Below are 27,485 nucleotides of genomic sequence, written 5' to 3'. Positions count from 1 at the left end.
ACTGGTGGTCTAGTGTCAGAGTCCACACATACCTCTACATTTCCACACTATATGTCCAAAGCATTCAGCTTCTCAAATCCTTTTATTTGACGAGGAGAGAAAATACAACTCACAGATCCAAATGGACAGGCTTGAAGCCTAAAGTGTCCCATGGTCATGTTCTCACCACACAGAATTCCTTCAATTGTCACAAATGGTGACAAGGACAAAGCAGGGGCAAAAAGCGAGATTCCCCTCAGGTCAAGCTTCAGAAAAGCTGTGAAGGGGCAAGAAGGAGAATCAGATGGAGTGATGGGATCTAAGGTTCCCAGCTGGAAGCATTCAGCTTTGCTAAGAGTGCTGCAGGGTCTGGAGGAGGAACAGACCCCTTTTCACATCTTATCTGCAAGAAGCAGTATTCCGTGTTTATCTCAGCCTGGCCTTGCCCCGAGATTAGCCAGGCATAACTGGAGGAGACCCTGGCCTGGCCAGGTCTGCTCCCCACTGTGTGTGCTGGGCTTTCCATCAAAGATGGCTAAGCCTCCCCTTTCAGCCCCTCAGGAGAGCCTTTCCTGCCACCTCCTTCTGTAAGCCAGTCTCTGCAGAACTGTTTTCTCTTTGCTGTGTCCTGTCACCACACCGTTCCTGGTGTCTTTTTGTACAAGAGTCCTGGCTGTGCTGCCAGGATGTGGGATCCTTGAGGTCTTCCCTCTCTGCTAAGCTGCCAGACTGACTGGATGGAAAAAGAGTAGGAAGGGGTTTTCTCTTGAGAAGAGGGGAAAAAAGCCTATGGACTGTCCTGGAGGTTAGAGGCCTCTGCACTCCCCAGGGGTTGACTGGCTTCTCCTTCCCATGTGGCAGCTGCCTTGCCTCGTAAAGGAGCTGGTCCTCCCAATCTCAGACCTCTGAGATGAGTCTGAACAAATCTGAACTGTGTCCTGGCTTCCTGAGACAAGCTGCATGCAGACCCCAGGTGGGTGTGCCCTGCATGGCCGGTCAGCCTTCTAGAGCACAATTAGAAGTGAAATGTTGGAGAGGAGGTGGAGGAGATACATGGCCAACTCATACACGCATGTTCCCTCTTAGGTAGCTAACTTCATGAATGCACACATGGGCCCTTGCACACTCACACACTCAATCTCACGTACACACACAGCAAGACAGCAAGTGTCTCCAGGTGGAGGTAATTAAATGTTGACCTAAGTTCCTTCAAACAATAAGGCTTTGCTAAAGTCTCCATGGTGTCATGATCGCTGCCTGAAATAAGAACCCTGACTTTTCTGGAAAAAATGTGGTAGAATAAACTTAAGTTTTGCAGAAAATATATATTAAGGAATATGTAGCAGTGGCCTGGGTACTGGAGAAGTTATTTTTTTTAAAAAGCAGTCTGTGTGTTTACCTTACTCTGGTCATTTCTACATGACTATAAAAAGTGGGAAGCTTTGGCTTTGGAAATTGAGGAGATATGAATCTGTACACATGACTCCAGATCTAGCATCAAAATATAAGAAACAAATCTCATAGACAAAGGAAAACCTGGCAATAGACAACAGATCTGCATTCAGCTAAAATCCATTCACCTGGATTGTGTTTGGTTCTTCTTTGCCTCTGAAAGTTAATGACTTGGAAATCCCAGGCACTGCAAGGAACATGACTATCCACCCAATCGTTAACATGCTCCCAGGATAGCTCTCTCAAATACTCTTCTCTAGGTTTTGTCTTTTATATTTTTCTCTCTGAACCATAGTAGATATCAGAATTATTCCTTCCCAGTTAAAATATGCTGCTGTGTTCAGAACGAAGTCTGAACCATAGTAGATATCAGAATTACTCCTTCCCAGTTAAAATATGCTGCTGTGTTTGGAACAAAGTCTGATCTTGGGTTTTGATCTCTGTACCCACAGTGGGAGTAAGTCTGTGTGACTCCAGGCAAGTTCTTTCATCTCTTTGGGCCTCAGTAAATAAAGGGGCTAACACCATCACTGACAAAGCTATATGAACGAAGATAAATCCAATGATGAAGAACAAATTCATCTGTGAGAAACTCCCATCACTGTACCCAGGGCCCACGGCCACCAATATTTCCTCTGATTAAATTTCTCCCCTAGGTTGCCATGTCTTAAAAGCCACACTTCATTTATCAATAATAATGTATTTTGCCACTTTGGGTTGGCCAAAAACATGCTTAACTCTCAAGCGGAAGTCCTGACCACCAAGAGACACCAATGTCTCCATGAAAAATACATTGTAGGGATCCCTGGGTGGCGCAGCGGTTTGGCGCCTGCCTTTGGCCCAGGGCGCGATCCTGGAGACCCGGGATCGAATCCCACGTCGGGCTCCCGGTGCATGGAGCCTGCTTCTCCCTCTGCCTGTGTCTCTGCCTCTCTCTCTCTCTCTGTGACTATCATAAATAAATAAAAATTAAAAAAAAAAATACATTGTAATTCTAATCCAAAGTAATAGCAGTTAAGGGTTTAGTTATGGGTACTTGTATATTTTAAGTTTGGAAACAGTGTTTATAACTTCTAGAGATTGCCCTTCAACCCGTTACAACCTTCATGAATCGTTTTGGAATCCAGGGACTTTAAATGAGAATTACTGTCTCTGGCAGTCTCTAAGGTTCTGGAATTCCAGGACATTTAGCTTAAAAATTCTGATTGCAAAATGGGAAGAATATCAAGGACTCTCATCTGCTGCCAGTGAGAATGTAACTTGGTATAGTCTTTGTGGAGGTCAATTTTGCAATATGTTTTAAAAACCTTAAACTAGGTATAGAGGAAATTCTAGTTCTGATGATGGAAGAGTAGCTCCTACTGGGTCAACCTTCCTGCAGATAACAATGATAAACTCTGAACAAAATGTTTAAAAGCCAACTATTTTTAAGTATTGGGGAGCAAACAGAAACAGACACTGGAGAGACTTTGACCTTTGAAAGAAGGAACCACACTGAGTGAAATCTATCTTTAGACAGTTTTCTGCTGAGGGCTTTCCTCAGCCAGCCAGGCAGAAAGCTTATTGCTCGAGGTGTCTGAGGACAGAGTTCAGGGCTACCAGAGTGGTGGGAAATGGAGGGAATAGATCCTGAAAGGAGCTAAAAGTTTAAAAAACTGAGCAGAGAGTTAAAGTGCTGCCCATTTACTGAGAGACAGAGTTTGGAGTTTGAATCATGCCACTTTTTCCAAGAGACATTTCATAAATACCTTGGGCATTCCATAGAAATCCTGAGCTTGGGGAGGGGGGATCCTACCTAGGAGCAGAGACTATGTATCAGGATTAAAGACTGCCCTCAGGTTAAAGAAAAATCAAAACAGACCCATCTTAAACAGTATAAAAGCAAGCTTCTAAAATGTCAAAGTAATATGCCAGAATTAATTGCCTGCTGTTGTTAAAGGAAGATAACAGAATACAGAATCTCTAAACCTATTGTCCACAGAGATCAGTATACAAATAAAAAATTCCTAGACATGCAAGGAAGCAAAAATGTGACTTTACTCAAGAAAAGAAATCATTCAATAGACACACTCCCAGGGAACCCACATGTTGGAGTTAGCAGAGGAAAACTTCATAGTAGCTATTGTAAATACATTCAAGGCCTTAAAGGAAAACATTGCCAAAATGAACGAATAGGTGAATCAAGTGGGAGTTGTAGAACTGACAAGACTCAGAAATGAAAAATTTGGGGTGTGTGGATGGCTCAGTGGTAGAGCATCTGCCTTCGACTCAGGTCATGATCCTGGAGTCCTGGAATTGAGTCCCGCATCAGGATCCCCACAGGGAGCCTGCTTCTCCCTCTGCCTGTGTCTCTGCCTCTCTCTGTGTGTCTCTCATGAATAAATAAATAAAATCTTAAAAAAAAAAGAAGTGAAAAATTTATTAGATAGGTCTAAGATCAAGTTGCGGGCAACAGAAGAAAGGGTCAGTGAACTAGAAGACAGGCCAATGTAAATTATCTAATCTTAAGAACACAGGATGAAAAAGACATACATTTATTTATTTATTTATTTATTTATTTATTTATTTATTTATAGATTTTATTTATTCATTCATGAGAGACAGAGCGAGAGAGACAGAGACAGAGACACAGGCAGAGGGAGAAGCAGGCTCCATGCAGGGAGCCCAATGTGGGACTTGATCCTGGGATTCCAGGATCATGCCCTGGGCCGAAGGCATGTGGTAAACCACTGAGCCACCCAGGGATCCCCCTGAAAAAGATTTTTAAAAATGAGAGAGCTTCAGTGACATTTGGTAGAATATCCAACATTTTAATATATGTGTAATTGGACTCTCAGAAGGAGAAGAGGGTGAGAGTGGGCAGAATAAAACTATTTGAAAGAATATGGCTGAAAATGTCCTAAATTTGTTTTTTTTTAAAGATTTTATTTATTTATTCATGAAAGACACACACACACACACACACACACACACACAGAGGCAGAGACACAGGCAGAGGGAGAAGCAAGCTCCATGCAGGGAGCCTGACATGGGACTTGATCCCGGGTCTCTAGGATCAGGCCCAGGGGTGATGGTGGCACTAAACCACTGAGCCACCCGGGCTGTCCATGAAAATGTCCTAAATTTGATAAAAGAACATTACATATAAACCCAAGAATCACAAAAAACTCCAAGGAAGATGAACATGTATACACACCCGAAAAGCAAGATCATAGGTAAACTATTGAAAAATAAAGAGAATAAATAAAGAGAATAAAGAGAATCCTAGAGCAGCCAGAGAGGAAAATAACACAAATAATAAGAGACGAATGATATGAATTACCCCTGACTGTTTTTCAGAAGCAATGAGAAATTATGAGAGAAGCTCATGGAATAATAAATGCTGAAATTCTACATCCGGTAAAACACATCCTCCAAAAAATGAAGGTGACATAGACATTGTCAGTTGAAGGAAGCTGAGAGAATTCTTCCTCAGGAAATGTGAAAGGAAGTTATTCAGGGTGAAGAAAAATTATATCTGATGGACACTGGTGCCTTCAACATGGGAAGAAGATATCCCAAGTGGCAAATACACAGGCAAAATAAAGACGACTTTTTTTTTTTTTTTGGTTCTGCGTAATTTATTTAAAAGATAACTGCCAATTGCTTTTGCAATTTTGTAGTTTATATGACATCATGCAGAGCTTATCTCTGACCCCATAGATAGGAGAAATCAACAAAATATCTAGAAAATCTTCAAATAAAAATTTAGCCACACATACGCAGGCTTTTCAACTGTAAACTTAAAGATTAAACCCTACAATTGTAAATCCCATGGAAGAAAACAGAAGGTCTTTGCAACCTTGGGGGTAGGCAAGGATCTCGTAGGACATGAAAAGCCCTACTCATAACATTTAAAAATGATAAATTGGTCTTCATAAAATTCTTCTCTCTGATGGAAAGGAAATGAAAGTGACCACGAGACAAGCCAGAGACTGGCAGAAAACATTCACAACCCATTTATCTGGCACAGGACTTGTATCCAGAATATATAAAGAATTCCTATATATCCATAATAAAAGACACAGAGTCTGGTATAAAAAATAGGCTAAAGACAAAAATGGACACTACAAGTAGCCAATAAGCACATGTAAAAGTGCTCAACATAATTAGTAATTAGAGAAACACAAATTAAAACCACAATGAGATATGATTCTCATGCACTAGAAAGCTTAAAATTTTTTCAGGACTGACCGCACCAAATGTCAGCAGACATGAAGCAGTTGCAACTCTCATACTTTGCTGGTGGGAACTCACTATTACCTCAAAAAGCTATTTGGCAGCTACTTATAAAGTCAATATTCACTTACAGTATGACCTGGCCATCTTTCTCCTAGGTAATTTTCCAAGAGAAAAAACATTTGTCCACAAAATGACATGTGCATGCTCTTCCCAGCTTTATTCATAATACTCCAAAATTGGAAAAAACTCAAATGGCCATGAACAGGTGAATGAATGCACAAAGTTTTGTATAACCATTGTCCTGTTGGTTACTTCTCAGCCAATCTGAGGACAGACACAAGTCACAGCAGACCTTAATGCAGGAGCCATGGTGAGGATGGGCTGAGAATAAGCCTAGACAGAGACACCACAGCTGGGGGAACACGGTGAAGCCAGAGGTCAACACAGGAAGAGTAGGAGAGAGGAACTGTGCTTCCTTGTGAAGCTAGACCTCTTCTCTGAATGCCACAGGGCATATTGCTCCACTTTTGGCACCTGGCCTGCATCTTGGAAAAGGAAAAGGGGAAAAGAAACCTAGGACAGCATCAGAAACCTAGACCACATGCAGTCTAAATTTTAAAACAATAGAAATCGATAAATCTCCAGTGAGTAGAGTGAAATATTTTGTTGCTACCAATAGGAAAGGGGCCTTTAGTTTAAGATGAGATTAGATATATTTTTAAAAAAATATGTAAGTTGTATTTTTTCCCACTTCTGACACACAGTTGAGCTATTCGTGTATTTCTAGAGGATCTAAAAACTGTGGCCCGACACCGCAGGGACTCCAAATCTCGATTTCGGGGTTCCTTTGCACTACCCCAGTCATAGAACATGCTAGAATGGGCTTCACTGAGCTGTGTTACCTTAAAATAAACTGTTGTTCCTTTGAGATTTAAATGAACGCCAGGGCAGTTTCTCTTCTAGAGAAAGAATATTTTCCACACTGACTCAGTACCAACTCTAAGAAACAGGTCTGCATTTTGTCAAATATGAAAATTGATTGTTGAAATAAAATCTTAGAGTTCTCATGAAATCCTAAAGGTATTTAAGTGTCCACCTTCCACTTCAGAGTCCAAAGTTCTGGAAAAAACCTTGCTTCTCCTCCAGGAGGGAATGGTGGGAGGATCTTTTCCTGCATCCTCCATACCTGCCACACGCAGGCATAACCAGTGGATGAGAGGGGTATCTCAGTGGCCTCGGGACTGAGATTCTTTCATCACTAGAAAATTCTAGAGACAGGTTGGAACTTGAGTGACCAAGCTTCCTCATTTGCTCGGTACTATCCCAGCTTTGATATTGAAGTCCCACATAGTAGGATATTTCTCAGTTCCATGCAAATAATGCTTTGGTCACCCCACCAGAAGGTCAAGAGTTGTGGATTAGGGGCTCTCCCCCACGCAGAGCTGCCTCCTGTCCCAGAGACTTCTGTTTGAAAGGCTTCCTGAGGCTGATGCTTTCATCTGTGCCCTCTTTGCAGCCTATTCTCCTGGCTTTGAGTTCTTTTGTTATCGACCCCATGCCACTCCACACCTCCTTGGATCTTAGCTACAACCTGTCTGTCTTGGCTCTTCTTGGCAGTCTCATCCAGCGATGCCATTGTAGTTCTCAAGAGGACCCAGAGTTTAGAAAGGTTTTTTTTCTTTTTAAACACCTGTGGTTTATCCATACATTTACCTCGCTACCAAGTCTGATGATAAAAAGTCTTTTGTCTTTCATTTGTTGTTGTTGTTTTATTTAGAGCTATGTAATTCCAAAATGCTTTAAAATTATATGGCACCAATGCTCACAATACTGTTTTGAGTGCTCCTATGCTCGAGTAAAAGCCCAGTTTGGGGACTGGAGTTTTTGTTTTGTATTTGGATGCCGTGAATCCTGGCAAGATGGAACATAGTAACAGAGAGAAGAAAATGAGGAGTGCTTGCTGCTCTTCAGCTGTGTTCAGAGGCCTGTCTCCCAGCTCTGAGGTGTGGCCACAGCTCTAGGTGGACTTGTCGGGCCACCAGCAGGAAGGATAATGCAGACTGTGGCATTCATTCATTCATTCATTCATTCAACAACTCGTGCCCAGTTTCGTCCCCTCCATGTCCTGCAAACATGAGCAACTATAGGGCTGTAGGGAAGGAAACACTTTTTTTCCCTCAACCATCTTGGGGTCCTTGGCTGGGTCTGAACATTAAACTAAGATTGATGAACAGGAAAAAAGCATAGTAACTGGTGTGATCTAACTTCCACATGACACAGGAGCCTCCATAAGGAGATGAGGAACCAAAGGAACAGTTGGACCTGAGTGTTTTGTGCTATGTTTGATAAAGAGTTGAGGGGTATGATAGATTAAGGGGTCTGAGGCAAGAGCTGTGAACGTGGTGGGGGTAGAAGGGGATGTAGCAAGGCCTGTTTGTAGGAATCTTCTTGACATCTATTTGTCTCTGGAGATTCGAATGCTCCTTTCCTCTGATTGTGGGGGGTGCACCTCTCCCACTTGTGTTTCATAACCAGTTTCAGGGAATAAGGGCAAATGGGGGAAGAAGTCTGAGTCGTCTTCCAGCTGCCATTTTCTCAAACCTCATCAGCTTAAAATATTCAGAATGTCAAGCAAAGTGCCATATTTTGGGATGGTGTGTCTTGAACCCCATCAGGGCTCTGGCAGTAACAATGCCATCTCATGGCTCTCATAGAAGAGGCTGTTGTGAGATGGACAACTGGGGGCAGAAATTGGTGAACCCAACACCGTTCTTTATTACCCCCCTTCCCCCAATACACCGCAGGCACACCCCTCAGTGACAGAAGACAGGGTTTTGATGCCAGGACTGTGTTACCAAGACACCAGCCCATTTGTAAGATGGCATTAAAAAAAAAAAAAAAAGAATCTTCAAGTCTTCCATTCGTTTGGCACAGCAGACAATCCCAGAGTCACCGATCTGAGCGCAAGCACCAGAATCTGCATCTGCGAATTCTATCACAAAGGGCCAAGAGAATGACAGTCCACCAGCTCCTGGGGAAGGCTAGGTCATCCGGTTTGGGGAGGGGTGGGCCCCAAGGCCTGCCTGGTGGGGTCAGAGACTAGGAATGGCAGAAAGAGGCACAGAGCAGGAGTAACATGGTCAGGGGGTCACTGCTGGGCCGAACAACAATGTGGTTTCAAGTCTCAAGCAACAGCACTCAAGGGCAGAGCTTGGTGGCGTGTCCACCCGTGGCTGCACCACCAAGACAAGAGAGGAAGAGCTGGCACCCCTGACCCCCATGTATCCACTCCTCCCCATGATATCACGCAATGAAAGGAAGGCGCACAGCTCCAGAGGAAGCTGGGAGTTGCAGAGATGGGCAAAAAGTGCTAAGTGGCCCCCAGCATGCTGCAGCTCTCTTCCCAAGGTTTCACTGTTGCTTTGTTTGTTTTTTTTTTTTTTTAAGATTTTATTTATTTATTCATGACAGACACACACAGAGAGAGAGAGAGGCAGAGGGAGAAGCAGGCTCCATGCAGGGAGCCCGACGTGGGACTCGATCCCAGGTCTCCAGGATCACACCCTGGGCTGAAGGCGGCGCTAACCTCTGGGCCACCAGGGCTGCCCTCACTGTTGCTTTGTGACCAGGCTTCTCCAAGCACTCCTCAGAAATGCGGGCAGCCGCTCACGGGTCTTCACCTCCACTTTCTGTGCTATGTTGAGTAATGGCCTCCCCCAAATACCCATGGGCTAATCCTTAGACATTCTGAATGTTACTCTGTATGGCGAAAAGGACTTTGTCGACAGGATTAAAGATCTTGAGCTGGGAGCTCCCCCCCGGATTATCTGAATGGACCCTGAGAGTAATTATTAGGGTCCTTTTAAGAGTGAGGCAAGAAGGTCAAAGGAGAGAAGGCCATGGATGATGGGTGACAGATATCAGAGTGACATATTTTCAGACAGAGGAGGAGGCCACAAGGCGTGGAACCCCGGAGACCTCCAGAAGCTGGAGCAGCCGAAATGGCCCCAGAGCCTCCAAGAAGAACCACCCTTGGGCTTGAGCCCAGCGACACTGATTTTGGGCTTCTGGCCTCCAGAACTGTTGGAAAATACATTTGTGTTGTTTTAAGCTACGAAGGGTGTTTCGGCAGCTGTAAGAAACTAGAACACAGGGACGCCTGGGTAGCTCAGTGGTTAAGCAACCGTCTTCCGCTCTGGACTTGATCCTGGGGTCCTGGGATCCAGTCCCACATCGGGCCCCCCTCAGGGAACCTGCTTCTCCCTCTGCCTGTCTCTGCCTCTCTCTCTGTGTCTCTCATGAATAAATAAATAAATAAATAAATAAATAAATAAATAAATCTAAAAAAAAAAAAAAATAGAAACCAGAACACTTTGGGAGGGGGGCAGGGAGCAGGAGGACGGAGAGGGACCATAGGGCTGACTTGTCACATCCAGGCCCCCAGACCTCTGCCTCCCTGCCGGGAAACACCTTCCTGGCCTCCGCCCCAAATACCTCCCTAAAATCCTCAGGAAGGAAGCACCAGGTCCTCCGGGATTCAGCAGAACGCTGGGACCAGCTGTGATCCCTCATGGGCTCCAAGTGGTTCCCGGCCGCCCCGGGCCTCCAGCCTGCCCTCCCGCGGGCAGGGCACCCGATGACCCGTCCGAATCCCAGCCGGCGGCTCGGCCTCCGGATGGAGCGGGGCGCGAGCCCCTGAGCCTGGACGGCTTATCCATCGTCCCAGCGTGCACGTATTGGCAACATCCGATCCGAGGAGGAGGCTCGGCAGCACTGCCCTCTCAGCTGCCCCTGTGCTCCGGCCGGTGGATCACAGAGCATCAGGGACACCGGGCTGGGCCACGGGGATCTTTCAAAAGATGCACAAGCAGACCCAGGTGAAAACCAAAGGTTTCCTGCTGGCTCATTTCATCCGGGCCTCAGCCCCAGTGTATTGACCTCAACATTTCTCAGCACAGCGGGGTGTGGAGAGGGGGAGGGGAAATGCTGGAGTCACTCACTGTGGGGGCAGGTAGTTTGGGCAGAGTCCCTATTTACTGAAATGGCTTTCTTCTGACACAGAAAAAGTCCCGAAATAAAGGGACCTGCAATTGTTTGCTTCCTTTTGCTTTTTTGGTTACAACAGTAAAAACTGTCCTTCAAACGAAGTCCCAAAGGACATCAGAGCTTGACAATGACGAATGGGGAACAGATGTTTCTGGGCCATCAGAATGGCAGCTTCCTCCTCGCCACGTGGGCTCCAGGACACAGGGAGTAGGTTACTGTCCGGCCTTGGAGGCCAGACGGACGTGCCCTGGTGGCCACCGCCGAGGATGCGAGGGCATGCGGCACCCGGTGCGCCCAGCTTTCCCTGCCTGGGTTGGGCAATGCCAGGCTTTGAAACTGCTTTGGGAAGGAGAGTGTGCCTTGAATGAGGAACTAGGACAAGCCCTGATTTCCCAGCAGGGGATGGCTCAGCCCGCAGTGTTTTCTTTCCCCACTGGCCCGAGAAGCAGGTCTCAGGACCTGTGAGCCAGCTCAGCAATTCTGTGCCACTGTGGCAGGGGCCCTGCTCACTTTCCTGTGTCACTGGGCTCCCCACCCAACTGTGTGGCCGGTGTGTGGAGACTGGCAGAGGGAATGGGAGATGGGGCTAATAACCAGGGTGGTCTCCTCCTCCAGACCTCCCCTGCCCTATTTAGCACTTGCCTCATCTCCTTGAGACCCCCAGCTTCTCTTTGCACCCTGCACCCTTGGGCTCCTGCTCCTCCTGCCACTGCACTGGAGCATTCAGTCAGGGGCTCTGGGGAGCTGGAGGGTCCAAGCGGGAGCAGTGGCCAGGTGTACTCCCAGGGCTTTGGGGGCATCCCATAGGGAGCCAGAGGAGCCAGAGGAGCCCTGCCATGGAGTCTGAGTTTCCCCTACACTCAAAAGCACTCCCTTGCTGCCAGCGAAGCAGCAGAGGGGCTGAAGATGCCCCACACATGAACTTCCCCTCCACACTCACAACATCTCATGTATGGCCAGTGGACTCTGGCTGCTCTGGACTCTGATTAGGAAGTGCTGAGATCTACCATGTGACAGGTTCTAGATGTGAGTTGGTAGGAGGCAGGCTCTGGAGGACAACCCCCAAGGTTCACATCCCAGCTCCAGGACTCAACTTTCATGTGCTAGAGCGTTTCACAACTTCTGGGTGCCTTGGTTTCCCCATCCTTAAATGGTGAGAAGTTTAGGACTTTCTTGTAAAGCTCTTTGTGAGGATATAGGGCCTGTCAGGTGCTCGGTGCTGGCCTGAAACAAGGGAGTGCCAGGTACAGATGAGGAAAAGAGGCTCAGAGAGCTGAGCCCCTGGCCTGAGGGATGGAGCAAAATGTGAGCCCACGTGGTTGGGCAGTCTGTCCGCTGACCCAAGGCCCCCCATACCCATCAGCCTTCAGTGGACCATGGGGGCACACACATGGGCCTTGCTGTCCACAATGCTGACACGCACCAGCTGACGTCAGATGGGGAGGCTGCTGGGAGCAACGTCATGGCACCATGGATTCTGTGCAGAGGGCAGGGGGACGAGGGGGTGGCTGAAGCCCAGTTTGCTCTTGCGAAGCACTTCCTGAACTGCACATTCGGTTACCACAAAATGAGTCAAGGTCCCTTTCAAGTGGCTTGCTGAGCTTCCCTCTGATCTGGCATAGCCGCCCCGGGATGGACAGGCAGCTAGCCTTTCCTGATGAGCTGTCAGGCCCCGCTTGGAAGCCCCTTTACTGGGCACCAGCACTAGGCCCTAGGCAGGCATTGATTCACTTTCCCTACAACAACCCCACGGGGCGAGGTCCACTCTTTTACAAATGGGGACACAGGCTCAGAGAGGGTTGGACGAGTTGCTTTGGATCATGCAGCTGGTGGTGGGGGGGGTCAGGGCTGGGGTTTGAACTCGCTCCTGTCTGGCTCTTACCTGCCCCGTTCTTCTGCCTGACTCACTGTGGTAAGAGGAGGCCATACTCACCTCCCCTGGCTGTGTCAGGGAGAGGCCAGGAAGCTCTCTCTGGTCTCTTTTGCAAGTCAGGGCTGGAGAGGCAAGATGGTGGAGAGGGAAGGATTAGAACCAATCTCCCACAGGGGCGGTGATCTCTAAATACAGGAGCCCCACGGATGGGCCAATGTCCCCCGTGTGGACTGAGTCCCACAAAGAAAGGGGTCAGTTTGCCCGCCAAAGAATCTCATCTGAAAGATTGAGGTTTCCTGGATGAGGGAAAAGCCATGAAAGGCTTTCACTAAAACCTGGCTTCAGGACCAGGCAGACGCCTGAGTGGAGGGGAAGTGGGGAAGGGTCTTTCAGCCCCGAATGGGGGCAAGGGGCAAGAAGGGTGGCAGTTCTGCGTAAATGTACTGCCCAAGACTAGTGTGGGTCCTGCCCCAAGGGGTCCTTTTGGGTCCCTAGACAAGAAGGAGGGATTCTCAGTGGCACTTGGGAAATGAGAGAGAAAAAAGGAAGCAGGTGCATTTTGAAATAAACACAGCCTGTGGAAAACCAACCCTCGCCAAGAGGGTCTGAATTGTGCTGGTGGGGATTCGGTTCTTTGTGTTTTGCTTTGTCATTGATGTTTTGATTCAGTTTAGGAGTTTTCTTCATAATCACTACTAGGAAACTCAGAAGGCCATTGAAACAACAACAGCAAAACAAAAGGGAACAATAGCAACAGCTCAACAAATCTGACATTTTTAGCCAACTCACCCATCTGTTCAAATGGAAATGAGTCCCAACCTAAAGTCACATCTTTTTTCCTGCTGCCCTCTCTACACAACTAAGGATTGCACATAAAAGCCCAACAAGCTTGGAAGGCTTGAGATTAAGAATGTTCATCAGCATATTAAACATCCTGAGAAGCCTTAGGATGAACCCTGAGAAGGTTAAGTGTGCCCCTGTAGTCATAGAAATAGTTCCACTACCGAACCCAAGATTTCCCAGACTTACTAGTCCAGAAAACTTTTTCCTGGCAAAATGACTATGTTATCTCCCTATGGAACACATATTGAGACCTGCTGGCCTGGCCATCTGGGGGTAGGAGAAATGTTGGTCCCAGTGCTTATTAAGGCTGACGTGAACTTCTGCTGTCTAACTGTTAAGGGCCTTGACACCTAGTCTTGCACCTGAGAGTTTAGCCAGACCCAATGTTTAGAACTCTAAGGTGTTGGTAACACTTTTAATCATGGCTTAGGTTCAGACTAATGGGATCGCAAACTGAGGCCCATGGACCAAATCTGGCTCACTGCTTGTCTTTGTCAGTAAAGTTTTAATGTAACATAACCACTCCCATTCCTTTACAGACTGCCTATGGCTACTTCTCATTACAGTGGTAGAGTGGATAGTTGTGATAGAGACCCTAAAAGCCCAAAAAGCCTAAAATATTTATTACCTAACCCTTCAGAGAAGAAGTTTGCTGAACCCTTGCTTAGAAAAAAAAATCAATTTTAGTATATGTGCTGCTGAAGCAAGCACTTAGAAAAGAAAATCAAAACTCACCTGAAATATTAATACTACAAAGCTTAAACATCATGGAAATTCTAGATTCTAAATCCCTGTAATTTGGACCAGTTCAGGTTCTGTGGTTAAGTTGTTGATGTAAGTGGCCCACGCAAGGGTTCAAGTGTAAAGGTGTGTGTGTGTGTGTGTGTGTGTGTGTGTGTGTGTGTGAATGAAGAGGATGTAAGTAGGAACAGAGGTGGAGGAAGAAGAGAAGTTTTATTGCTTAAGAATATTGAATTTGGACTTAGAACAGGGCTCAGATTCCAGCTCCATCACTGGGCAAGTTATGTCACCCAATAAGCCTGGATGATTATGTGTGAGAAACATGGAGATAATGTCTTTGGCTGGACAGGGTTGTGGTGGACAGTGAATGAGACTGTATATGCAGAGCTCCCTCTGCCACTTCACAGAGGACTCAGCCTTCCTGGTTAAGTGTGCCCCATGTGCATTAATTGCTCAACAAATATGAGTTTTATCCAGCAATTATTCAAGAGTGCAGTATTCAGGGGGCAGGCAATATCTGGGGGAGACAAAATCCCCTTTCTTTCCTGGTTGGATGTTAGGTGCTAATAGGGGTCACCTCCCAAGGGCGACCGTAGGCCCCATTCCCAAATGCCATGTGAGGGCACTGATGATCTCACGTATAAGGAGAACATATCCCACCACTAGTGTACAAACCACATCACCACCCAGGAAGCAGACGGTCTGGTAAGTGTAACCCACAGACTGAAGATGGCCCATGGGCAAATGGCAAGGTGCGAATGGCTTTCACGCTGGGATTCAGGATGAAACATTTGGGATTCCAGGGGGCAAACTTGAACAGACCTGCTCTCTGTCAGCCGCCAAGGTCTGCCCGGAGAGACGCTAGTGTTTATCTGCCACAACCTTTAGTTTTTATTGCACTCAGTTGCCTTGTATAGTTAATGGGGAAATTTGCTGAAGTGGTTACTAAGCCACGAGGAGAAAAAGGAAGGGAGTGGGGCCCCCCTCTCCGACCCTGAAGTTGGCAAAGTTGCCTCATTAATCAGACCTGTGCTAGGATACAACGTTATTCATGTTTAGGGCATTAAAACTTGAAGCTAAAATTGTAGCAGGAGGTAATTTGAGTACATGCAGCCTGTCTCTCTGCAATAGATTTATGATGTTTACTCAACAATGGATGGGAACTTTCGGGGAAAGGAGGATTTTCCCCTCCTCCTTTTCAAAATACATCGTCAGCCCACAGTGATCAAGTTCCCAATTTTTGTGTGAGTGTGAACAGCCTTAAAAAAAAAAAAACAGTCTATAGGGGTGACAAGAGCAAATCCTGTCTTTCTGTATTTTATCTCCACCATTCTGAGCTCAGCTGAAGGACAGACTGGAATGAGCTGTCTGTGAGACAAGTGGTTCTCACGGCACCCTCAGACTGCATTGCTCGGCCTGACATGTTCTATGCAGAGTTCCACCCACCCAGGCCCTGATGCTGAATCAGGGGCATCCGGCACAGTGCCGCCCTACAAGGGACTCAGAGAATCCCCAGCAAGAATCTCCGGGTTCCCTGCTGAGGGGTTGCTTTCAGGTGCTTTGTGGTTATAGTTCTTGGAGCTGATTGCCAGTGACTTCAGCAGAGTGAGACCTCACATTTCCCAGGCTTTCACCTCCTTTCTATGTGCTGAATCTCAGAAAGCACGAGAGGCCTCTCACTGAGAGAAGGGAGAGTCAAGGCGGCCACTTCCTAACTGGGTCACTTTGGGCAAGTTGCTTGGCCACTCTGAGTCGTCCTTTCTCTACCTTAAAATGAGATAAAGCTATTAACAGTCCCCCAGGGCCATGGATGAGTGCATGGAAGAGCTTTGTAGGACAATATATGCTCATAGATTTTCAATAAATATTAGATTCCTGTCTCAATCTGATAGAAAGATGCATTTCTTTCTGAATTTAGGGTGAGGGGTGGGAATTAGAGATTGTATTTTATGTCAAAGTCACAAATACTGGCATAAAGCTAAAAATCCACTACACAGGCACTGAGGGGATCCACATGACACTTCAACATGTTACCCTTAGATAAACGATCAGAAAGCCTGCCTAAAGTGAACACTGCAATTTCACAACATTTTCCTTCCTGGGGTCTCTGGCTTTCTAGTACTTGGGTGTTTGCTTGTTTCATCATTTAAGCCAGTGTGGTGCAACAGATTTAAAGTAGGTGCTACTTTTGGCTCCCAGTAAACACTAGAATTTCCCTGTATGTACTAAATATAAAAAATCATGTAGTTAGATTCAAAGACACGACCCCCCCCCCCCCCCGCCAACTACACTAAGGAAGCCCTTTTCTAATGGGGTTGGAGGTGGTGAGAAGAGGGAAACTGAGGTAGTTTTAAATGTGACCAGGAGTTGTAATGATGAAGTACTGGGGAAGATTTATTTACTGACAGAAGGGATACTTTCAAATCTACCTTTTTTATGATGGGACACATTCACATGGATATCACAACTCACATATACGGATTTATGAAATTTTGCAAAGAACTTTTTTTAAAGATCTTATTTACTTATTCATGAGAGATACATAGAGGCAGAGACATAGGCAGAGGGAAAAGCAGGCTCCCCATAGGGAGCCCGATGTAGGACTCGATCCTGGACCCTCAAATCACGCCCTGAGCCAAAGGCAGATGCTCAACCACTGAGCCACCTAGGTGTCCCTGCAAAGAACTTTCAATGTAGAAACACACACACACAGAGGCACGGGAATTATATTCAGCAACACTACCCAGACAGTCTTTGCCTTAAAAACACCTACTCTACTGTCTGGCTGGAGAACCACTGGCCTGATCATTATCTAGGAGCCCAGAGACGAGGATGCCTCATAGAGACTAGAACCAGCCAGCCAACAAGAACAGTGACAACAAGCACCACTGCAACACAATGACTTTTTTAACACTCTCAAGTGCATTTGAAAATAGCCCCCAACTTTCCAATTTATATAGTCGACATGAATCAAGGGGAAGAAAAGGCAGCGTTAACCACACACAACTGAATTTCTCAAAAATATCTTATTAACACAGCCTTCCCAACAAATCCTCAAACTTACCAGTCTCAACAAACTTTGCATTGACTGATGCTCTTGTCAACTAGAAATGATACAGATGGGGAAATGAATGACATTTCCATTCTTAAGTATTTACCTGATGTCCCACCCTGTTTGCCTTGAGAGAGTGGCTGTTTGCAGAGTTATTGGAATGTGTGGAACAGTTTGCTGGGAATGCCAGCTCAGGCCTTCCAGAACTAAACCTCCAAATGAATTGCAGAGGACAAAGACCTTGAGTTCTGTTTTTCTGCAGAGTTGACTCATATGTGTGTGTGTTCATAACATTTAAAGAAGTAATGTGCCTGGAGAACAGGAAGGGAGCTGCTTTACAAGCAAAGATAAGATGTGATTAGAGTATGAGGTTGATCAGATAAAGATACCACACACATAATTTGGATTTTAGCCGGTTCTTTAATTTATTCTGAAAGGAAAAGGAGGGGAGAAAGATGGGGACGAAGAGCGTTAGAAATTGGCTTCCCACGAGCTGCCTCTCTTAGACACACTTTGTGGTTTGTTTCGATCCCATCTTTAAAAAGAAGTGGCCATTCGTTTCCTCTTCTCGGCCTCCCTGTCCTCCCCTTCATCCTTCTTCTAAGAAGTCTGGTGGAAACTTCCTTAAAAGTCCTATCTATGTGCACCACCCTATCTTAGAAGACTTGCAACATTTATTCTCAATGTCCTCGGTTTACCTTCCAATGGAAGTATTACTGGAAAGAGATTCCACAGCATTCGACTAAGAGTCACAAATATTGTAGGTATAAATGGCAAGGAGTGGGAGAGTCACCCCGAGACTGGGTCTCCATTGAGTCTTTAGGAATCCAAAAGATGTGCCATCATCTGTTACAATGTTGGTGAGACCCCATCACCACTGGGCACAGAGGGGGTTTCTTTTTTCCCTCTAACCACTTCAAAGCACATTATGGATCTTGTGGTCTTTTTTTTTTTTTTAATTAAGTTTTTAATTTTAATTCCAGTGTAGTTAACATACAGTGTAATATTAGTTTCAGGTGTACAATATAACGATTCAGAAATTCCATCCATCATCCAGTACTCATCACGACAAGCACACTCCTTGATCCCATCACCTATTTCACTCCTCCCCTCTCCCCCATCTCTGGTAACCATGAGTTTATTCTCTATATTGTTAAGAGTCTGTTTATTGGTTTGTCTCTGCCTCCTTTTCCCCCTTAACTCATTTGTTTTGTTTCTTAAATTCCACGTATGAGGAGATCATATGGTATTCATCTTTCTCTGACTGACTTATTTTGCTTAGCATTATACTCTCTAGCTTCATGTCATTGGAAATGGCAAGATTTCATTCTTTCTTATGGCTGAATAATATCCTGTTGTGTATATATACCACATCTTCTTTATCCATTTATCTATCGATAGACACTTGGCTACTATAGATGATGCTGCTATAAATATCGGGGTGTGCATATCCCTTTGAATCAGATCTGGTGTTTTGACAACACCTTCATGGGGCTTGAAAGCCAAAAAGTCTTATATCTTCATTTAATAGTTAAGGAAATCACAGGGCAGAGGTTGAATGACACTTGCAGGTGGAAAGCCTGTGCTAGAATCCGGGTCTTCTTTGTTCCGGTTGGTTCCCTCTCCTTGTTCTCATTGATCACAAAATATTTTTAGGCAATCCACTGGCAGGGACAGTATTTGTAAACAAAACAGCTGTCAGCCACCTGCCTGGAGAGAGAAAGGTAGCACCTCGAATATTGCCAATCTATCTTACGGCTCGCTCTGAGGCCAGGACCTCAGATGTCCGTTGACTTCCATTCCAAGACCTCGGAGGTTACAACCAGATGGAAATGGAGAAGAGGACCAGAGTCCACAGGGAAATGAAGGATGGGAAGTTTCTAATTAGAAACAACTCGGACTTTGGTTGGATTATTCTTCTTGTCTCAGAAACCTTCCACAGAATGACTTCCCTCCCTCCATTGTCTTTGTATGTTTCGCTATTTTTGAATTGGCATATTTACACATTTTAAAATTTTCTTTTTTGTCAAATAAAGTAAAGCAATTCTGAGTGGCCAAATATCTCCTGAAGCAGATTTTGAGAAGCAGAATAATGAGGTTTTCAATCATGCACATGACTGACAATTAGCTAATAAAAATCCTTTTTCCCCCCTATTTCCTCAACAGTCAGTTCTCAGAAAAACAATCATTTACTGTACATACCCTATTTACCAGCAAGGTTAAAAGTTCAGGCAAAGAAAGACATCAAAATATTTACATTAAAGCAAATCAGTGTTTCTATACCGTGTCTGGCTCTGCAGATTCAGAATCGAGCCCTGTCACGCTTTGGAGAGCACAGGAAGCTCTGGAAGGCTGGCCCTACGCTTCTCAGGCTCTTTCCCTTGAAGACTGTTCTCTTTTTCTGAGACTGCTGTCTTGGCTACCCCTAAAGCTTTTTAGAGCTTTCCTTTCTTTTGATGTTTTACGCGTTATAGCTTGGGTCTTTAGGACACCACCAGAATGTTTTTACTGATGGCATGTTTCTATTATTTCCTTGATACATTTATTTGTTTTCTATCCTCAACTTTTACGGGTTAAGATAAGGAGGATAGTCACCATTACTGAATCTGTCCTTTGTGCTTTCATACAGTATTGCAAATATCCTCTTGCATCGATATGGTGAATTTGGAAACTGAAGTTCAGGGAGCTTCAAGAACTTCAAGTTCAAGAGCTTGCTGGAGACCATGCAGGCCAGAATTGGGGCACATCTGACTGGGTTCTGTTATTTCTGGAGGCTCCATTGCTCTGACTCTAAAGGAAGGGCCCCAGCAATGACCATGTCCTTAGAAATATTTTCCTGGGTCACTCTTGTCTCAAGAAGAGACAGGTCAAGGAAAGGCAGATGGTCTTTACCTAACACGAACAGCGCCCTCCCCGAGGAATGGCACATGAGGGCTGGAGCAGAGGCCACGTGAGCAGCAGGCCAGGTACCCATGCTCTGGGGACCAGTGAGCCACCCTCACCTGTTGTCATCATTCTGCCGCCCAGCAGATCCCTGTAGAGCTCTGGCTGTCACTGAGACAAGGACCCCAGCATCGTTGGCCTTGGCCATCTGGGCAAGACAAGGCATTGCTATGGGTGCCAGCAGGAGACACTGCGTTGGAAGCAGCTCATCTGTCCACCAGCACGGACCCCAGAGGTGAAACTTGGAGCCCAAAGCACTCCTCAACTGCCCCTATGTCAGCAAGCAGGGCAGAAGGAAGGGGCTTCTGTTCAGGTGATTCTGCCCTGGGCCCATCCTTTCTGGGGTCCTGCCCCGCCCCAGTAACTAGCTGGGTGTGAACCACCCAGCTTAGTCCTGTCCTCAGGGGCTCCAGGCATGAGTGGTTCAGAGCCGGGACTCACCAGGCCCAGATGGTATCCCCTTTCCACCCACCCCCTGTGGGAGTGGGGTCCCCTTTCGGGGGGCACAGGCCTCCCCTTCTACTAGTGTCATGAAGCTCTATGTGGGTCTGAAGAGACCCTGCCAATCACTGCTGGGGGCACACACATTTGCTGTTCCTCACATGCTCAAGAAGCACACCCCTCACACCCACTGCACACACAAACACACCCACCCACAACCTGCACACATCCCAGACACTCACATACCTATCTGCACACACCAGGGACACCCACAGGTATACACATGTGCTCCACAGGTGTACACACATATCATAGACTTCCCCCCCCACCACAACCCACTCCACACGTGCACACTGCACAGATACCCACCACACACACCCCTGCAGATATGCAGGTGCTCATGTACTACAGATACCCACAGCCAGTCACACATGACACACACATACCACACATGCACACAGTGAACACACACAAACACGAGCTATAGACAACCTACACCCAGACCACGCATGTGCTATACCTACAACCAGTCACATACACACCACACGTGTACTTACCATATACACTATACACAGCAAGACACATACTCAACAACCCACACCACACTCACATGCACACACCCACATGGCAGACACATGTACAAGAGATGGCCACGCTCACATCCACGCCCTACAGACACATAAGCACACATACACACACACCATAGATACACATACCACATATACACATCCCCCACATGCACACATGCACCCCCACCCAATACTCACACGACCATACCACACACCCCCTTATTACACACACGTGCGTGTGCACACACTCATTCTCACACCCCCGTTATTGACTCTGATAATTCTAGGGCAGCCTGCCAGAACCATAGATGAACTGCCAACACCTGTACTTCTCAAAGAGATAGATGACAGGTATGTGGAGGAGTTACTGTTTGTGAAGTAACTTCTTGAGGAAATAAAAATGCAGATACAAGGTAACCTAATAGAGCTGTGTTCTGCTGCCTCTAGAGGTTCCAAAAATAAAAATAATGGAATAAGGATTGTTAAAGGGCTGCCGGTGGAATACCAGTAGTTTGGGATGATACATTTCCCTCCTTTTTGCTCTTCTTCCTCAAATGGCAGCAACCACCCCTGCTACTGCTGTATCTCTTTTCATGTTTCCTTAGCCCAATCCCCTTCTCCAACCCATTGACTCTCAGCCTCCCTGTTAGCTGGGACCCCTGGGCACCTCTGACGGATTCCTTCCGGATCCCCCAACTAGCTTCTCAGAAGAGTAAAGACCAAATTCACTTTACCAACATTTACTCACCACCTACGTAAGGCAGGCATATGTTGGGCTTTGGAGGTAAAAGGTGTTACCACAGAGCTCTGACCTCAAGGGGCCCAGAGAGCAAAGCTAGCAGCTGTGCTCACCAGTCTTCTGGGATCTTGTCAAATGCAGATTCTGGTGCCAGGGGGGCCGGGGGCGGGGGGCTCTACCTTTTTGACCCTCCAACCGCACTTTGTGTAGTAGACAGTTTTCAGAAACAAAGTCTGCCCACATCCCGGCGCCTCTTGCAAGGACCCTCACATGATTGTGGCACAGGCCAATGCCAACAGGACCAGTGTTTACAGAGAGGTAGGGGCTCAGGTGACCACATTTGCCCGCAGTTGTGCGGTAGCCGTAAAGGGGACCCTGGGAATAGGCGTGGATCACTTGACTTCCAGTCGCCCTCTGTTTTCAGTTATGCTCTGGTGCTTTCTTCCAATTGTCCCTTACTGGTCACACTCCTTTTTAAGGGAAAATGGCTTAGCTTTTACATATTTATAAAATATGGAGAAGCAGCATGGTAGGAGAGTGGGGGGGTGGGGGGGACCAGACCACTCTGGATTTAAATCCAGGATGCACTAATTTTATGATTTGGAGCAAATGGAAACTCAGTTTTCTTTTCTTTTCTTTTGTTTTTTATTGGGGTTCAATTTGCCAACATATAGCCTAACACCCAGTGCTCATCCCATCAAGTGCCCCCTCAGTGCCTGTCACCCAGTCACCCCCTACCCCCGCCCACCTCCCTTTCCACCATCCCTTGTTTGTTTCCCAGGAAACTCAGTTTTCTTAACCAAAACCAAAGAACAATCATCCCATCTCTGGAGCCTGTTACGGGGACTGGAAATATAGCTGACCCCATGGGTTTGAATGGAGCAGGTCCACTTATATGTGGACTTTCTGTGGTACACTACTGCAATGTGTTTTCCCTTCTTTATAATTATCCCAATAAGATTTTTTTCTCTAGTTTGCTTTATAGGAAGAACAGAGTGTATAATACACATAATATATAAAGGATGTGTGAATCCACTGTCATGTTATCGGAAACACTTCTGGTCAATAGCAGTCTATTAGTAGTTAAGTTTGGGGAGTGGCAAAGCTAGACCCAGATTTTCAATTGTGTGCGTGTGGGGGGGGAGGAGTTGGGGCCCCTAACCCCCATTTGGTTCAAGAGTCAACTGTAATATGTGAACCATCAAAAGTTGTGTCCTAAGCAAATGAAATCCTCAGATGGTAGCTGGAATTATTCTAAAGACACGTTTATTAACCCATATACTTATATCACTGGAAATGCAGTACCTGTAGATTTGGGGAAAGTGAGGCAGGGACACTAGGCTGAAGGAGTCCCCTTCCAGTCATGAGGACTCAGAATGGCTTTTGAGGTCCTGCTAAGTTATGTAAAAAGGGAGACAGAGCCATGATTACAGAAGTGAGAGCATAAGGCATAGGCAGATCTTTAAGGGGTGACCCAAAACTCATTATTTGGTGACATCGGTCCTCCCTGGACACCATGAGTCAAAGCTAGACATTCCCCAGGTTGACTCTCTTCTGTTGGATAAAAGCAAAAGTGACTCAAAAGTATCTCAGTACTGACAAGAAGACATTTAGATCCAGAAATCTCGAGTAGAACCATTTGTCAGAAAGCCTCAGCAGAGAGACAAGCATGTTGCAGCTTGCCCAGACTATGAAACCCTCACTGCTGTTGAAAACTGAATCAAAGAACCCAATGTGGGGATTCACGTGAAGGAAGCCAGGCCCAGCTGTTTTGATTATAGTGCCTTCCTGAGCCAGGTGCCCACACGTGGAGCAGGGCAGGAAAGTGGATTGCTTTCACTCAGTTTTTATCTCCACTGGATGCGTGTCTCTTACTGGCACACCTGATGGAAAGGAACCATGTGGGCCAAGAAGCCTGAGAAGGTAGCTACTTCACATCCATGTGTGATCACCTAACCCCGGGCACCGTGGACGGGGCCAGGTTTTGGCCGGGCTTGAAGTCTGCGCACCCTTAATTTCAGAGCCACTTGCAAACATCTTAGAGATACTGGCGTGAAAGGGAGAGGATCTGGAAGGCCGGGAAATAACATCACCATTTTCCAGAGGAATGGGTTCTAAAAACTACAGAAGAGCAGACTCACTCTAATTTCCCAACAAACCCAGAAGAGGCATTTGACAAGGCTCTTAAGCATTTGGGAAGAAAGTGGTGGTCTCTAAGAGGCAACACGAGTTCTCTAAGAGAAAGTCATTCCATGCTAACCTCATTTCCTGTTTTGACGAGCTTCACCAGAACAGTCGATTAGGGGAATGCCCCAGAAAGTGTGTCTTGCTTTCAGTAAAGCATCTGAAAACCTCTCATTGTATCCTATGTACATAAGATACACAAGCTGGGCTAGTTGATGGTATAACCGGGACAATTCACAGTGGCGGGGGTGACTTTCCCAAAGAGGTCAGGCCATGGCATGCTGTTGGTCCTGCTACGCCTACTCCCATGCCCACTGCCAGAGATGACCAGGCTGGCCAAGCCATCCACTTGATCTCAGCTCAGACTAGCCAGTGTTTTCTCCCCACTGGCAGGTGAGGTTTGAAATGATTTTCTGCAGCTCTACACAGAGAAGGTTGAAGGCTCCAAGGTGACAGGAGGGGATCTATAGCTTCTTCAGTTCCAGTCACATCCTTTAGAGGGAAGCAGGGATATTGCTTCCATGGAGACCAACGGGGTCCTGTCCCACATTCCATTTTAAAACTAACTTGGAGAGAGACACTGACGGCAAGTTGGTCACATGTGCAAATCACAAAAACCTCTCAGGACAAAATGAACTCACAGCATCAACTCACAAGAGTGAGAAGGCAGGAATGAAACGAGACAGGAGCAACGGTGAAGCCCAGGTTTTTCTGAAAAAACACAGTTCACTGGAAGAGTCCAAAATTCGATTCTAGCTATGCTGCTACATACTTGAATGTGACCAGAGATGACAAAGTAGAACACTTGAGAGTCTTCACCTTTACTTTTTAATTCTTTCCATAATATTGAACTCTTTCTTGGGGTGTTAGACAGGCACTAAAAATCCTTTCCCTACTTCTGATATGGCCTTGTTGTGAGGACAAAATAAGTCAGAGGTGGTAAAGTGCTTTGAAAAAGGGAAAGCTCCGAAATTCAAAATAGTATTATTATTTGTTGTAAGGTGCTTTCCCTCCAAAAAAAGAAAAACCTCTGACAGCCTGTGAGTGATAAGCAGAAAATGATTCAGCTTTGGCTTCTGTTTCTCCAGCTGTAACCCTAGATTGGCTGAGCTTGCGGAGTGGCCCCAATGAGCCCATTTCAAATCGTGAACTCACAAAATTCCAAACTCCTCCTTTGGCCATCTGCTTTTCCAAAAGTTCTTCCTGGACAGTTCTTCCCACTGTCCTAAACTCTGGTAATTAAATCATCATTCAGACAGTTCCCTTTCCAGGGCTAGGGATGCAAAGATGCAAATCGAGTAAATAGCCAGAGTGAATGCCAAGTGACTTGGGTCAGAGTGCTGGACTTTTGTAGGTATTTTCAGTTCTTTCAGATCCTACCATGCAGTCCTTGGAAAGCATGTCACTCTTGCTACTGCATATCCCTGGCTCAAAAGGTAAATGAAAAATACACTGCAGGCCAAACACAGGAGCGCAGGCCCTGGTCAAATTAACTTACTGAGATAACCACCTTATACTTCTCTTGCATTCAGTGTGATTTCACTTGGCAGTTACAGGCACCAGAGTTCACCTAGACAGAGCTGTCTGGTAGACTTTCTGTGATGATACATGTGTTTTATATCTGTGCTGCCCAATATGCCAACCATAGCCACGTGTGGATACTATATTTAACTTAACGACAGTAAAAAGGAATTAAAAATGTAGTTCCTCAGTCACACAGCCATGTTTTAAGTTTTCATGAGACATGTGTAGCTAGTGGCTACCATATTGGACAATACAACCCCAGACCAACAGTTCTTAATCTTGGCTACATGATAGAATTACCTGGGGAGTCTCAAAAAAATACTAATGTCTGCCCTTGCATCCCAAATTCTGTTGTTATTGGTCCTAGGGGTGCCTGGGCATTGGATTTATTAAAATTCCTGGGTAATTCTAACGTCTGGCCAGAATTCAGAACCATTGCCCCAGCCGCCGAGAACTGTGGGTTCCATTCTTGCTTGTTCCTCTTGTTATCCTTGTGAACTAATTATCCTGCAAATACCACATGAGTTATTTCTGCTTCTCCCTGAGCCTGTGACTTCCACCTTTTCCAGGTCATAAATACCCTTAGTGGGTTAATTTCTGATAAATGGGCAGAGGGTATAATTTAGTTCTGCTCAAAAGCACAGGTGAGAGGAGATCTTCTTCCCGACAAGATCCCCTGGTTCTGGGATAGGGGGATGTGTCTTAAGGGGCTGACTTAAGTCTATGTGAGCAACCCATGAGGCACATCCACAAACCCACAACTGGGCCTATGCTCCATGTACTCTCAGGGGCTTTGTCTCTGCTTCCCCATGACACATTTCTGTACTACCTCCTCCTCTTCTAGAACTCTGAGAAACAGATCCAGCTGAGAGGAGGGAAAAGAACCGCAGGGCAGGGTGAGATCTTTGGGATCATCCAGTCTTCTTGGTGTTCTGCAGAGGAAAGCAGCATCCAGGGAAGTTAGGCGATTCACCCAAGCAAGATGGCAGAGCGAGGATGAGGGTCTCATACTCCAGACTCATCATTGAGGACACATTTCTCTGCTACTTGGTTGCCTTTAATCTTCCAGGACCATATGCAAATGTAATTTAATTTAAGGACATTGATTAGCAAGTCAAAGCTTGGTTTCAGGTGAGAATCTGATTATTTAGACAGCAGACAGTTTATGATCAATCTTTCCTGCTGGGTAGTATATTGACAGAGAGCCTGTGTCCTCACCTTAACTACTCCATTTACCTCCTCACATCATCAGAGGTAAATGGGCTCACAATTTCCTCATCCACCAAACATTGGTTTGGATACTGGACTATTCAACATCACAGTGTCACTATGAGAAGTGATAAGGCAATGGATCCAGTCAATATGTAACTATTGAGTAAAGTGTTAGGTGCTGGGATGGACTGGGAAATAAGACCGACTAGAATTTTCCTCCATAGGGCTGAAATTTGGAAGGCAAGTGAGAGGAACACAGCTAATTAATAAATGAACAAACAGGATAATTGTTGCTATTGGCAAGTTCCATGAGGAAAATAAAATAGGGTCATGAAATAGAAATAGCGGGGGTAAGGGGTTGTCTCAGGACAGGTGGTCAGAGAGAGCCTCCCTGAGGAGGAGGCATTGCAGGACACACTGTACCATGCTCTAGAGAGGGTTGAGATTATCATCGTGGTTGACTGAGAAATTAATTCTGAGAAGCATGAAACAGTACAACACCATCATTTTAAATCATTCGTGGACATCCGCTAAGCTTAAAAGTGAAGGCTGACAAAAGCGATGAAGGCAGCTACCAATGGCCTCTCTGACCAGGTCCCCAGGAGGACTGAGTTGTTCCATTAAGGGTTGGGGATGAGGGTAGTACTCCACTGAAGGAATGCTTCG

At 45.9% G+C, this 27,485-nt stretch overlaps 1 long non-coding RNA gene across 2 annotated transcripts in view; it reads right to left on the bottom strand.

Annotated features, from left to right (window-relative positions):
- The window catches only part of LOC140599998 (uncharacterized), a 151,494-nt gene that overhangs the window by 59,196 nt on the left and 64,813 nt on the right, over positions 1 to 27,485 (bottom strand). The gene's annotated exons all lie outside the window — the stretch shown is intronic.

This window comes from Vulpes vulpes, chromosome 8 (assembly GCF_048418805.1).
Source record: "Vulpes vulpes isolate BD-2025 chromosome 8, VulVul3, whole genome shotgun sequence".
In the NCBI taxonomy this organism is placed as follows: domain Eukaryota; kingdom Metazoa; phylum Chordata; class Mammalia; order Carnivora; family Canidae; genus Vulpes; species Vulpes vulpes.
The sequence above is the reverse complement of the archived record's forward strand: the minus strand, read 5'-3'. Positions and strand labels throughout refer to the sequence as shown.